This window comes from Pelophylax lessonae (genome assembly GCF_965119305.1).
Source record: "Pelophylax lessonae genome assembly, chromosome: 5".
In the NCBI taxonomy this organism is placed as follows: domain Eukaryota; kingdom Metazoa; phylum Chordata; class Amphibia; order Anura; family Ranidae; genus Pelophylax; species Pelophylax lessonae.
In genome coordinates, this window is record NC_138772.1 from 182,269,002 (window position 1) to 182,285,262 (window position 16,261).

Consider the following 16,261-nt stretch of genomic DNA (forward strand, 5'->3'; position numbering starts at 1 on the left):
GCATTATTAGACCCTCTGACACCTGCACTTCTTGCCATCACATACATTCAGTGCTGGAAGTGCTGGAACTGTGTTCCCCCACATTCCTGCTGAAAAAAGAGTGTAGATCTATGCTTGCCCCAAGCATGTTTGATTTCACTTACTTTTGCCAGACTCACTACTTCTTCTGGAAGTCTATTCCAAGCGTCAACTACACTTTCAGTAAAATACTACAGTCTAAGATTAGTTTTGAACTTTCCTCCTGCAAGTTTGATGTCATATTCCTGTGTTCTTGATCTTAACTCCATATTAAAATACTGCCCTCCTAAACCCCCTTGATGTATTTGTAAAGTTTTCAGTTATGTCTTCTCTTTCTCTTCTTTCCTCTAGATCGTGCATACTAAGTTCTGAAGTCCTCCTGGTATGTTTTAGCCCGAAACCTTTCACCATTTTAGTTGCCCCGTTTCTAGGCTTATGCTCCTAAATATTTCTTGGGGAAAACACAATATTGCTACATTTTAATATTGATCATAAATATATTTGAAAAATATGGGGAAATATCACATTACCTAAAGTTAGGTTAGCTAGAGTATTATAGAGAGTTCATTTGCACATAACAATAAAATATAGCAAGTATGGTGGCTTAAAAATTAAAAGAATTAGCTAGCGTTATGCTGAAATTGTGATATAAATCGTTTTACTATTTGGTAGTATTTTGGTAACATAAAGCTTAATAAACATTAATGCAATTTGAAACAGAATCAAAACAGGCATAACATGCTAACAAATCTGCCAGGAATGTGCGTGTCTGAAAGAATATTGGATTTAGAAGAAATAGCTGTTTCCATGGGGATACTTTCCTGCTCGAGAAAGGCTTGCAGTGACTTTTCCTGCATGTATCTCATTAAACCGAAGACGGAGATTGTCATGTGCTATGCATTTCAGTGCTATTATTTACCTTACTAAAAATGTCCCTAACACTTTTTACCATATGAAAAATTAATTGACGTGAAACCTGTAAAACCGTGTGTCTTGTAAGTAGAGCACAAACGATCATTACAAATCATAGCATGTGTGGAATTAAAGCGAATGCCAATAAAGACATATTTTTCTGCCTCATGCTTTAAAGAAATTAAAACAGGGATGACGTACTACTCAAATGTGTCATGAAATGGTCCACCTGCCATATGTTATCGGCTATAAATACTCAAGGGCCAGATCCCAGTAAGCAATTCTGTCGTGCAAAGATTTCCAAGAGCACTGGTTCTCATAAAATTGTTGTGTTGATAATGTTGTGTTGATAACCCTTTTATACTGTCAAGATATTCTGACCCAGTACTGAGCCTATTTTTTCAGTGCAGTTATTTTAAAACATGCCTAGCTTATACAATACTACTTCCTTTCTAACAATTAGTCCTTTTGACCAGTAGAGGTTTATAATGCTTGCATTCTGTTAGATGGACAAAATGAAATGTCATCTTTCAAGTTCTGGTAGCATATGCATTTATGTTACTGTTATAAGTGTGTGCAACTTGATATGCATGGTTGAGTTTGAGTAAACTGATTTTTTAGTTGTCTAATCTTCGCATTGTTCTGGGGTTTGGTTTAATGTCATTGTTGTTGTAGTTTGTTATTGAGGAGGCCTCAGCACATGGAACAGGTTAGTAGAAGCCTCCACAAGAAAAAATCAGACGCTCAAGGGTGGTAAATAGTGATGAGCCAAATGTACCTGGGTGTGGTTCAGGGTGGCTTGAAGAACTTTACAGAATTTGGATGCTAAGTCTAAACACAATTAAATTCAACAGGAGCTAAATCTCAGAAGTCAGTAATGGCCATTTTCTAGACTAATAGGCAAGGGATTGTCAAACAAATGGCATAGGAGCTGGGTACTGTCCTGCCCTTTTTTTACCAAAGCAAATGTAAGTCATACCTAGTACACACAATCAGAAAATCAGATGAAAAATGCGACTTTTGATGCGATCGTACGATAGTCTGATTGTTAGTACACAGCTTTCAAGAGCTGATCACGACAATTCATGGAAAATTATTCGAAGAGACAAACACAAAAAACTTTCTCGTATGATATCAGGTCATATGATTTTCATTTAATTAGTACAGTATGCTTCCAAAAAAATATCAGAAAAACCAAGACTAAGCATGCTCGGAAACAAAAGAATGCATTACAATAAACCACAACATAACCCCTTTGAGAGGGAGGGCCACATCCATGAAAGGAGCATAGGCGTGCGCACAGGGTGTGCCAGGTGTGCCCGGGCACACCCTAATCACCCCATGCACATTTGCATTATTGCTCTGTGTGCCAATAGGAAGATGGGAAAGATCTCCCGCTTACCAACTTTGCCATAAGAGAAGTGTTAACATACTTCTCTTTCAATGTGCCGGCATGGAGATCTATGTGCCGAGGTCATATATATATGTAGACACACACTCACGTGTGTTTGAGCTTTAGGGTGCACACCCTAATGCAATAGGCTGCGCACACCTATGGAAAGGAGGAGGAGACCTCAACAAACACAGGGGAAGGAACTTTAATTGGGTCAACAAATGAGGAAGAATATAAACTTCAATAGCAAAAAAGCATTGATTTATTGTATCACATTAAAAAGATGACGTGCCATCAAAGATAAAATGATATCGTATTAAACCAATACTGCGTTAGACAGTCAGTCTTAAACATTATAAGCGTATGGAATCAACAACGCAATTCGCTGTTAATAGCGTCTTCAGGATTCACGCTTAAAGATGGACACCACATAGATCACGCTGTTACTGACTTTCAGGGAGACCTGGGCATTGTTACTCTAGAGTCCATCCTGTTTTATCCATAGAGAGACACGTGATCCAAGAAATTAAACTTGGACTTCCCAAATATCATGTATAAATTTCACAAAAATGTTAATCTTAGCTTGATCGAATCAAAATCACATGCTCCTGTAAACGGGGGGGGGGGGGGGGGAGGGAGAGATTATCCCAGCATTGGATGCAGAGGAAAAAGAGGGGTGTATAGCTTCACAATATATCTCAACTCCACACCTTCTACACTGTTCTTAATGCATCCGCCAAACACCACCGTTTGTCTCACTAAAACCTAGGTTATGTTGTGGTTCATTATGTACTTGAATGGGATGGTGCCACAATGAGGATTCATTTTATACCTTTGTCTGACACACACCTTCATTTGCATTGAATACATTACAAGACAATACAACACATTACATCACTTTCGAAGTTGTATTCTGTAGTATGAGAATTTACGTTAATTTAGTAACCTCTTCATTTTCGATATGAGACTACCATGCAAAAAAATGGACGATCATGCGTCCAATATTCTCATAGTGTGTACGAGGCTTAAGTTTGGCAGAGAGCAGCAATTTTAATAATGCCTAAATTTAAACATTTTTTTAAAAATTATCATGCTTGGGGGAAGGCCTAACTTGCCCCTAAAGTGACCCACCTGTACAATGGATACAGGCTACTACAGAAAAGCTGACATTTACAAAGAAAAATGCTCCTCAAATTGCTGACAAATGACAGTTCCTGGCTGCTTTGTTCTGTTTTGTAAACAAAGTAAATGGGGTTTCCCTTATTCTATACCAGATCCTTATCCTAGATAAAGGTCTTGTATAAAAGTTAACAGGGGAACCCACACAAAAAAACATTATGTGGTTCCCTCCAAAAATACATGCCAGACCTTTATCCTTGGTGAGGGTCTGATTTGGATGTCAAATACCATCAAAATAATTTTAAAAAAGTGTAGCGCCCCCAATCCCATTTCATACCCTTAAAACACACAAATGTAGAGTTCTAAAAAAACACTTGCATATGAAGGGTGAATCCAAAACTACCAGACTGGGGAGGGGGAAGGGGAATGGGAAATCTCAAAGAAAAAAAAAAAGGGGGCTTCTATATAAAATAAATACCAGTCGATAATGAATAAAAGTCCCAAATCTGGATGTCCAATGGCACTGAGCAGCTCTTCTCAGAAGTGAGGAAGAATCTGAAGCAGAAAAAGACAAAAAGAAAAGCGCTATAAGTGCAGACAAATTTATTGTAAAATAAGAACAATAGCTGTGGTGACTCACATGCTACGGTATTCAGGCTTTTTTGCATCAAATATGATATGAAGCTCTTCTAGGTGGTGCCATCTATCCACACTACAGGCAGTATACACTGAAACACCGTCCATCACATGGGAGGAAGAGAGCCGGCTATCTCTTAGCGGCGTCTGGGGAGGCAACTGCGTTGTGGAGATGAAGGAGATGAAGGAGAGAAGAATGCGGCCACGTCACCAGGGAGCTGGAATGCTTGGTATGATCGGCATGCACGACACGCGTTTCTGAGCATGCGCAGAGTCCCGATCGGACATGCGCGCTCTTTCATCAGGTGCTGGAGAGCCGTAGTATTCAGGGAGCTGAATACTACGGCTCTCCAGCACCTGATGAAAGAGCGCGCATGTCCGATCGGGACTCTGCGCATGCTCAGAAACGCGCATCGTGCATGCCGATCATACCAAGCATTCCAGCTCCCTGGTGACGTGGCCACATTCTTCTCTCCTTCATCTCCACACCGCAGTTGCCTCCCCGGACGCCGCTAAGAGATAGCCCATGTGACGGACGGTGTTTCAGTGTATACTGCCTGTAGTGTGGATAGATGGCACCACCTAGAAGAGCTTCATATCATATTTGATGCAAAAAAGCCTGAATACCATGGCATCTTGGGAGTCGCTACAGCTATTGTTCTTATTTTACAATAAATTTATCTGCACTTAGAGCGCTTTTCTTTTTGTCCATTTCATACCCTTAGGGTCTTGCATTGCTTTTAAGGGGTAACCTCATGCAAATAACAATAAAAAAAAAGTGTAAGGTCCTCCCAAACCCTTACAAGACCTTCATTTGCTCCCCCTCCTGTTCCCCTTCTCATTCACAAAAAAAAAAAAAAAGTAAACAATACATTAACACACAGACACTTTTTGACAAGTCCTTTGTTAAAAGTCCCATGATTTAAATCCATCATCAGTCATGTTGTCCAGTAATGAAGATTCTCAAAAATTATGATTAACCATTTGCTGGCAAGGGTGATCTATTGCAGCTGCAGCAATGATACAGAAATCATTTTTTAGAGCCGGCGATTCCCGGTGGATTACTTTTACAGGCGGGGGAAGGGGGTCCGACTCCTGGTAAGGATGTGCCCGGCAGCATCTGGTTCCTGGGACAAACTGAGAGAGATTGATGTTGTTCCTCCCACTAAGTGACATCAGAAACTGGAAGTAATGAGGATTTCATTCCTTCCAGTTTCGCTCTCATGTAAACAAGTCATTACCAGCTTGAACAGCTTTGGATGGCAGAGGAGAGATCTGGGGTCTAATAGGCCCCAGATCTCTCCATAAAGTCAACTTGCCATGTCCCATGCTACTACAAAATATGTTGTTCATCCCTGCTGATAGAAATATAAAAGATTAAAAAAAAATAACAAATAAAAATAAGATACAGTGTAATTTTTTAAAATAAAATATATAATAACATTTAAAAAATCTTAAATCACCCCCATCGTCCTCTTGGTTTACATTTCTCTGCGGGGCCCGAGAGCTGTCATTTGCAGCCAGTGAGCGATGTGATCAAACATGTTGGCAAGTGTTTTCTTTTGGTGGAGTAAATGTCACTTTTGGCGGAGGAAATCCTACAAGTGTACAACCTCATGTGCAGGTTTTCTGGCATCTTCCAACCTATTATTTAAAAGAATTGTGTGTTTGTCTTATTTTATTATTGTATGTTATCTTTTAGGCTGCTTTTAATGACATGTTCCTCAATGAATGATACTTAAAAAAAAAAAAAAAAATCCAAGGTACATGTCCTCCATGGCAGTATACCAATGCCCTTTTTACCAAAAGTATGCAGGCCCAAGAAAGATTACAAGACTTTCATGGACTTTTGGCACTATGTTCAGTACTTACAGATTTCAGACTGGGTTTGTGAATCCTCACATGAACTGAACACAAGCCAGTTCATTCATTACTAGTGGTAAACAGTGGGATTTGGTTATGAGTTATTTTTCAGAGCCAATCCTGCATCTGAGCCTCAGCAGGGATTTTTCTTTAGCATACTATTACGGTTGTTCTTGAACTGCTTTCGAAACTCCATTAAATTGTACCTAGCAATTGTATTTGGTTCCCTGAGATTTTGTATTAAAATATCCTCTAGTCATGGTGGAGCTTTTTTATCCTGTTTTTAAAGTGCATAAGGGCTTGATCATTAAATCTTGTGAAAAGAAATTGTGAACAAATATGGAGTCATGGGCAACAGGTTAGGGTATTGTTTCATTTTGTGAAAAAATAAAACAACAAATCTGATTGGTTGCAATGTGGATTATATCAGAATTATTTTATTTTCTCTACTTTTAATTAATCACCCCCACCACTCCCAGTGTTATGAATTCACAAGTGGAACAAAATTGTGCCTTTGAGCAGTATTATACCCAAAAAGCAAACATTATTTATATTGCAGCGTACTCATTTTTAGATGTGATGGCTTCCTTAGTTTCCTTTTTTAGACTATTTCTTCTATTTTCACCTGGTGATCCAGCCAGTAAGTCTGTTGTTTTTCAACAGAAAAGTTCTCTTGCAGTTACAGGGATGAGACAGACCATTTAACACAGGCAGGAGTGCTTAAAGGGTAAGTTCCCCCCTTACAGAAAATCTGTAAGGTGAACTTACACTGGCCCCCTTCCCCCTCCCCCCCGGTCCTGCTATACAGGAGTCCAGCGATCACCCGCTATGAGACATTGGGTCGCCGCTTCACCGGTCCGGGGATTTGAAATCTCCGCAGCTTAATTTCCTATACGTATCTCTCAGCATGTACGAATAGGAGGCATTCTAATTGGTCGGCAGAGTCACATGGATGGCGCTGAACAATCCAGACCCGCCTAGTCTGTCCTGTCAGCACTGGAGAAGAGGAAAGAAAGCTGCAGGGATTTCAAATCCCCAGACCGGTAAAGCGGCAACCCGATGTCTCACAGCGGGAGATCCTGGGACACCGATATTGCAGGACCGGGGGAGGGGGGGATGGGGAGGATGTAAAACCTTTATACCAAAAGGAAAAAGTTGTTTGCTGTAGCTGATTATAAAGCATTAGCTGGAGGTCAGCTTCAATTTGTTACTGTATATAAATCTGCTAACACCCCCTCCCCCCAGGCTGACAATGCTGCTGTCCAAATCTGCTTCCTGTGCCCATTAATCCAGAGTGATGTCTGTTTATTACAAGAGGTTTGTTACTGGCCAGATCATTAGGTGAAAACAGAGGAGAAAAAGCCAAAAAAAAAAAAAAACGAAAACAGCCACTACATCTAATGATTGGTAAGCTTCAAAATATTATATTTTTAGTTTTGGGTTTAATACCGCTTTTATTTATTATGTCCAATGTAGCTGTACGTAACTTCGTGCAATAGCCACTGGATGGCATGAGCGGGCCGTCGGGGGTGCGATCGCACGCTGATTGGACACAGGGGATGCCAATCAAAGGGTTCATCAGACCCGTGTTTGCTGGCCACCTGTGATCGTTCCCCCAGAGAGACAGACTGGCAGTCTGCCTATGTAAACAAGGCAGGTCGCCATTCTGACAGGAGAGAAGATGGAGATCTTGTGTTTCTGCTAAGCAGAAACATGGATTTCTGTCTTCCCCCAGTCAAACAATCCCTCCCACAGTTAGCAAGCACCCCCTAGGGCACACTTAAACCTTTGATCGCCCCTGATATTAATCACTTCCCTGCCAGTGTCATTAGTACAGTAACCGTGCATATTGTTAGCACTGATCACTGTACTGGTGTCACTGGTCCCCAAAAAAGTGTCAAAAGTGTCAGTTACAATTATCCACAACCTATTAACACAATTTAGCAAGATATCATATTACAAAGTGAATTTTAATAAGTCCTTAATATTGAATTTAGGTCTCAATACCCACACCAAACGCCACCTGCAGCGGCAGTTCCCTTACACTTGGACAGCAGACGCGATCCCCTACCTAGGTATTCACCTTACTGCTGATCTAACTAAAATCGTTGATATAAACTTCAAACCCCTTGTTGAAAAGATCCGTCAGAACCTGACACGCATGTCTAAAGTGGAAATGTCATGGATAGGCAGGATTGCCTCGTTTAAAATGATGGAGTTACCCAAAATCCTATACCTCTTTAGGACGATACCAGTCCCTGTACACCGAAAATACTTCATGGAATTAGGGAGTATTTTCCGACATTATGTATGGATGGGGAAAAGACCCAGATGTTCGCGGACACATCTGGTGAAACACAAATCGATGGGAGGGATGGGATGGCCGATATTGGAGGACTATTACACAGCGTCCCTACTGACACAAGCCAAACAGTGGTTTCATGAGTCCACGGAAGCCCTCTGGGTCAGACTTGAGGTGGCCTTGGCGCTCACTCCTTCATTACATTTGCTCCTTCTGGCGGACTCATGGAGGCCATTGCCCCTCCGTCCGCTCCCTCCCACTACACAAGCCACGCTGCTATCATGGCGACGGCTAGTTGCTTCCTCGGCTCATAGCTCATGTCCTGCCAGCCTCCGCATACCGATTCAAACCCTTGAACTCCTGATACCGTATTTAAAAACTAACAAATGGCGAGACCATGGTATTCACTGGGTAGACGAACTTATATCAGGCCCTACTATCAAACCCTGGCAAGAACTGATCGAGGTATATAAATTACCCACTACAGTCCACCACGCATATATACAGATTAGTCACTTCCTTCGTAAACATTCCCCTCCGAATGTCCAGGTAACAATGAGCGCCTGGGACTTCTTTACAACCCCGACCACTAAAACGAAAGGCATATCATTGTTTTATGATACATTAGGGGATAAATCTACGTTCTCAAAGATGCCGCCCATGATACGTTGGGAAACTGATCTAGGGACACAATACCCGCAAGCCTCGTGGTTTAAGTCTTTAAAGCGGTAGCAGCGGCAACCCATTGTACAAACCACTGGGATCTTTCCCAAAAGATAGTGGCACGCTGGTACAAGACCTCAGTCCTCCTGGCAAAGTTCATTCCGTCCTACTCGCCATTGTGCTGGAGGGACTGTGGCCATCCATATATTTTGGTCATGTGTAGGTATCTCCAGTTTTTGGAAGAAGATATTCCAAATCATGGCCGAAGTGTCTGGGATACTGAAAAAACCTGACCCCGCCTTAGCGATCCTCCACCTAGGGGTGCAGGACTATCCGTGGGAATTCCGATCCATTATGGTCCATCTTCTTCTAGCAGATAAGTTATGCATCGCTAGACATTGGAAGGACAGTTTGGCCCCTAGCCACAATGAAGTACTAACACAAGTTAACCTGACTTACCAGTATGAGCGCCTGCTGGCAGCTAGGACTAGGGATACTATTACGCCTTTTGACAAACAATGGGCAGCATGGGTTCATTGGTATCCCTCTTAGTAATATACCTGTCATGACACGGAAGTTTCATACTCTGTTTTATGCTCTGTTTTATATATTTGCATTGCTTGCTCCTACTCACATGATTTGTTCCCACTTGGGTGACTGTATACTGTATTCTTTATTCTTTGTTCATATTGTGAAATTGTATTTGGTTTGTGATTGAACCTTGTCACTGATCATAACTATTCGCTCCGCCTCGTCTTGAGCGAGAGTTTACTTGTTCTTTATTCCTTGTTGTTTGTGTATAAGTTCTTTTGTACCTTGAAAACTCAATAAAAACTATTGAAAAAAAAAAAAGTGTCAGTTACGTGTATGATTTGTCCGTCACAATGTCGCAGTCCCGCTAAAAAACTCTGATTGCTGCCATTACTAGTAAAAAAAATAAAATAAATGAAAATTCCATAAATATATTCCATCCTTTGTAGATGCTATAACTTTTGTGCAAACCAATCAATATACACTTATTGGGAATTTTATGTAGCAGAATACATATTGGCCAAAATGGATAAAAAAATTAGATTCCTTACATTTTTTTATTGGATATGTTTTATAGCAGAAAGTAAAAAATATTGTTTTTGTTTTTCAAAATTATCGCTATATTTTGGTTTACAGCGCAAAAAAATTTAAATGGCAGAGGTGATCAAATACCACCAAAAGAAAGCTCTATTTGTGGGGAAAAAAAGAAATCAATTTTTTTCTTTTGGGTAAAGCAGTGCAGGACCGCACGATTGTCAGTTAAAGCAATGCAGTGCCATATCACTAAAAATGGCCTGGTCATTAAGAGGGTAAAACCTTCCTGGGCCGAAGTGGACCATTGTTTCAATTTTTTCTTTTGTTTTACTAACCAAGTGATTACCATAATGCAAAAGAAAAAGTGTATTATCTTATTGCTATTTATTTGATGCTTTGCTACTAGTTTAATGTGTAGAATATGGAGTGGTATTTTTATTTTTGTGGGTAGTTCCAGCAGGAGTATTATAGGTTGCCAGTTGCCCATAATAGAGAAGATTGTATACGGCAAGATATAAAATCAACCTTTATATCTAGACCTCTGAACTTGCTGCATCAACTCTTCCCTAGGATATAGCTGAGATTTGAACTCTGTGATTCCCTCGCCGTAGTTATTTTGCTGAAATGTATGTTGCATTAGCTTTCTAGTGTAATTTGAACCTGAACATTGGCTGTAGCCCTCTGGGTTCTGTAGAGTGTGTGTTTTGATATGTTGAATTATATGGAATTAGATAGTGATGGACCTGAGCAAACCGTTTGATGTCTCTTGTCAAATAGCTCGCAGCTGAATCTACGTTTCCTCTAGATAATTGTATTTACAAATTAAGGTTGTGCATTAGGTGCCTGGCTTTCAGAATCCCAGTCCTCTGATACTAAGTTCAGCATGCTATCATTTATTTCAAAATATACATTATGCCACAGCAATTCGACCGTAATAAAGTGGTGAGTGGGTATACAATAGCACTAAACAGATTCTTAAACTGAACATTTTTATGGCTTCATTATAAATGAGCTCCTGTCCAAATATTGATTTTCACTATAAACACTGTATGTTTCTGAAAATAAAATAATTGGAGTTGAGGACTAATCTTTTGCACTTCAAGTAAATGGTAATTTAAATTTAGATACAAGAACAGGACATCATTATAAATTTTTGTATTTTGTAATTATGTGCTCCATACTAATTATGATACCATCAGCACTACTCTCTGCACCAATAAGGCCAAGGCAAAGAGAAGGAGTGAAGGACCTCAATCTTCATGAGACCGGCCAGAAGATACCAGAAAATAAATGTGAGTACAGTAATGTTTATGTTTTATGGGGGAAACGTTTTAAAGTCTGCTCAACAGGTAGCGCTTTATTCTCTCTTCTTTTTAACATTTGTACCCCTTTACAGGGGTAGGTTTGTGGCAGCTCACACCTGTATATGTATATATATATATATATATATATATATATATATATATATATATATATATATATATATATATATAAATAAAGGTGCACATAAAGATTGCAATAATCAAATGTAGCAGACTAAAACGCACTATCTGTTGACTAAAATAATAGACGGTGAAGGTGCAGTAGACATTGCATATCTAGATTTTAGTAAGGCTTTTGACACTGTCCCACATAGAAGACTTATCAATAAACTGCAGTCATTGAGCATGGACTCCCATATTGTTGAGTGGATTAGGCAGTGGCTGAGTGACAGACAACAGAGGGTTGTAGTCAATGGAGAACATTCAGAACAAGGTCATGTTACCAGTGGGGTACCTCAGGATCTGTACTGGGACCAATTTTGTTTAATATCTTCATAAGTGATATTGCAAAAGGCCTCGATGGTAAGGTTTGTCTTTTTGCTGATGACACAAAGATATGTAACAGGGTTGATGTTCCTGGAGGGAAACGCCAAATGGAAAAGGATTTAGGAAAACTAGAAGAATGGTCAGAACTCTGGCAACTGAAATTTAATGTGGATAAGTGCAAGATAATGCACCTGGGACGTAAAAACCCAAGGGCAGAATATAGAATATTAGACACAGTCCTGACCTCAGTATCTGAGGAAAGGGATTTAGGAGTAATTATTTCAGAAGACTTAAAGGTGGGAAGACAATGTAATAGAGCAGCACGAAATGCCAGCAGAATGCTTGGATGTATAGGGAGAGGTATAAGCAGTAGAAAGAGAGAAGTGCTTATGCCGCTGTACAGAACACTGGTGAGACCTCACTTGGAGTATTGTGCGCAGTACTGGAGGCCATATCTCCAGAAGGATATAGATACTCTAGAGAGAGTTCAGAGAAGAGCTACTAAACTAGTACATGGATTGCAGGAAAAAACTTACCAGGAAAGGTTAAAGGACCTTAACATGTATAGCTTGGAAGAAAGAAGAGACAGAGGGGATATGATAGAAACTTTTAAATACATAAAGGGAAATAACTCGGTAAAGGAGGAGAGCATATTTAAAAGAAGAAAAACTACCACAAGAGGACACAGTTTTAAATTAGAGGGGCAAAGGTTTAAAAGTAATATGAGGAAGTATTACTTTACTGAGAGAGTAGTGGATGCATGGAATAACCTTCCTGCAGAAGTGGTAGCTGCAAATACAGTGAAGGAGTTTAAGCATGCTTGGGATAGGCATAAGGCTATCCTTCATATAAGATAGGGCCAGGGACTATTCATAGGATTCAGATATATTGGGCAGACTAGATGGGCCAAATGGTTCTTATCTGCCGACACATTCTATGTTTCTATGTTTACTAGCAGCGCTCAAATAAAGTGCAATCCAATGGGCTAGGGAATAAAGTCAATACAGTTCATGCACAGTGCCCAAATGGTGTCCACTGACGACAGTCCTACACGAACAAGAAATCCTTTGTTGTTCACCACACCGGACCCTCCACCTCACCAAGGTGCTCACCCTTAACCTCCCTGGCGGTATGAATATGTCGGGAATTACATACCAAAAGCGGTACAATTTTTTTCATGGAAATTTGGCCTTATGTATTATAGGCCTACAATTCTTAGTAATTACTGACTTAAACCTGACCAAAACAGGGTCAGTCTAGTAGACATCCCAGATGTGATAAATTTGAAACACAAACGCATGAATTATAATCGAATCAATAATATAATTTTATTATTTAATATATAATATATATAATAAAATTATATTATTGATTAGATTATAATTCATGCATTATATATTATATATATATATATGTGTGTGTGTGTGTGTATATATATACACGCATGAATTATATACGCATGAATTATAATTGAATCAATACTATAATTTTTTATATATATATATATATATATATATATATATATATATGTGTGTGTGTGTGTGTGTGCATATATATATATACACATATATACATATATATATATATATATATATATATATATATATATATATATACCGGTATATATATATATATATATGTATATATATATATATATATATATATATATATGCATATATATATGTATATATATATATATATATATATATAATATAAAATGTGTTATGTGTTTGTGTTTTGTGCAACGTTTTTTTTTTTTTTTTTTTCGAATTTCCCTCCCTAGTTCCGCTCCCATGCAGCATTGCTGCTGCAGGGAACGGAACTAGGAAGTCATCACACCGACGTAGGAGCGGCGGGACTCTCGGCTGGCGGTCACAGCAATGAGAGAGCATCGCTGGATCGCCAGGAGAAGGTAAGAGACACCGCTGCGCTCTCTGCACATCTACCCCGAGCGTGACTCGGGGATACCGATCCTGCACTAAAAAAATCCACCCCGAGTCACGCTCGGGATTACCGCCAGGGGGGTTAAGGAAATGCACTCACCAGAAATCTGGTCAAAGCAAGCCCACAACATAAGCCAATCTCCGGCTGAAAATCGATCGTCCGATCTCCACAGGAAAGAGACATTCACCAGACAAGACACCTGATAGATCTCGGTCAGATCAATATGTATGGGGGACCCAAAGTGCGTTCCCAGGATTCAGAGGCGGTACATGTGGAAATAATAGGTCTCATAGGGCAGTACTGTATGGCTAAAAACCTCTTTATTTCCCAAGAAACAATCCCCTGTAGCAATTGCACTTACATGTAATAAAACGATACAAGCATATAAAAGCTGTAGTGAGGCATAACCTGCGTGTTGCAGCCGGTCCCCGTAGTGGTAGTTCGCCGCTGGTACCGAGCTAGAGCGAGCATCCAGATTCGGCGTCAGACGCTGGTCGTACCTCGTGACGCCGAACCCGGATGCTCGCTCTAGCTCGGTACCAGCGGAGAACTACCACTACGGGGACCGGCTGCAACACGCAGGTTATGCCTCACTACAGCTTTTATATGCTTGTATCGTTTTATTACATGTAAGTGCAATTGCTACAGGGGATTGTTTCTTGGGAAATAAAGAGGTTTTTAGCCATACAGTACTGCCCTATGAGACCTATTATTTCCACATGTACCGCCTCTGAATCCTGGGAACGCACTTTGGGTCCGCCATACATATTGATCTGACCGAGATCTATCAGGTGTCTTGTCTGGTGAATGTCTCTTTCCTGTGGAGATCGGACGATCGATTTTCAGCCGGAGATTGGCTTATGTTGTGGGCTCGCTTTGACCAGATTTCTGGTGAGTGCATTTCCTTAAGGGTGAGCACCTTGGTGAGGTGGAGGGTCCGGTGTGGTGAACAACAAAGGATTTCTTGTTCGTGTAGGACTGTCGTCAGTGGACACCATTTGGGCACTGTGCATGAACTGTATTGACTTTATTCCTTAGCCCATTGGATTGCACTTTATTTGAGCGCTGCTAGTGCGTTTTAGTCTGCTACATTTGATTATTGCAATCTTTATATGCACCTTTATTTATGTTATTTGATGTTATAGCAGCAGCTTACTTTTATGTGTGATTTTCACATTGTATTTTAATATTTTACTTAAGCGCCGGGTGAGCAGGTTTGTTAGTCCCCCCGTTTTGCCTTTACTTGCTCCCTTTTTTACATATATATATATATATATATATATATATATATATATATATATATTGCATTACGCAATCCATAGCGCTGGTTAGTTTCTGCTTTTTATTACAGTAATATCTTGGTTTGTGAGCATAATTTGTTCCGGAAACATGCTTGTAATCCAAAGCACTCATATATCAAAGCAAATTTCCCCCCATAAGAAATAATGGAAACCAGATGATTCATTACACAACCATTTATTCATGTAAAAAAAGATTACGGCAATACAAAAAACAGTATAAAGTGTACTGTAAAAACAAAACAAATTAACCTGCACTTCAAAATAAAGTACTGTACAGTATAAAGTGTACTGTACTGTAAAAATAAAACAACCCCTCCGTATACCATTATGGTGAGAGGAGAAACTCTATCCAGGGGTCTAGTGGGATCAATATCAGTATATAATCAGCTAATATAAAGATAGTAAAAAGCTGATACAAATCATGAAGATGGAACATGGGAATTAAACATGTACATAAAACAGTAAACGATATTCAAGTCCATAATATGGAGCATAGAGTCCCAAAATAAGTCAATGTACTGTTAGGGTAGATGCATGAAAACTGCAATAAGGGCTGGCTCGGAGACACAGGGAAGTTAATTCTAATTGCAGTATTTGTTTATTACAAATGGAAGCACAAAATATAGTAACTCACATTAAGGTAAAGTATCACAGGCTTGTAATTGCTCCGGTGGTCCGTGGAAGTAAGCTGTAGAGTTCAGGTATCCCAGGAAGAAGGATGGTAACAGCCGATAAGATGGAGCCGGTAGACGGAAAGACCGGCCGGACATCTTCCGGGTTCAGATAATGTCCGGGAACCAGGCTGGAACGCAGCGTACGCCGCGTGATGTCACCGGAGCTAGGAATGGCACGACGCATTTCAGAGCATGCGCCAAGCTCACAATGAGGGCGCAATACTGCACTTAGAGGCTCCCAATTGACAGTTCCTATTGTATAAAAAAAAAAGTATTACAGTACACTCACAATTTTAAGGAGTCTGGTGCAATTCCAAAGCCACTGGTGTATATGTACTGTACTGTACAGTAAAGCCGCTGGTGTACAGTATACAGTTCTGCATATAGCCAGAGGTCCGTGGGTGCTGGTGGCTCCCAGCGCTTCCTGCAGAACTTGGAGACACTCGGGAACTGTTGACGTCACTTCCAGGTGCTCCGAACGTGCATTACATCCGCCCACCCAGCTTGGAGTGTTCTGCAAGAAGCGCTAGGAGCCACCAGTGCTCCGGGACCTCTGGCCACAT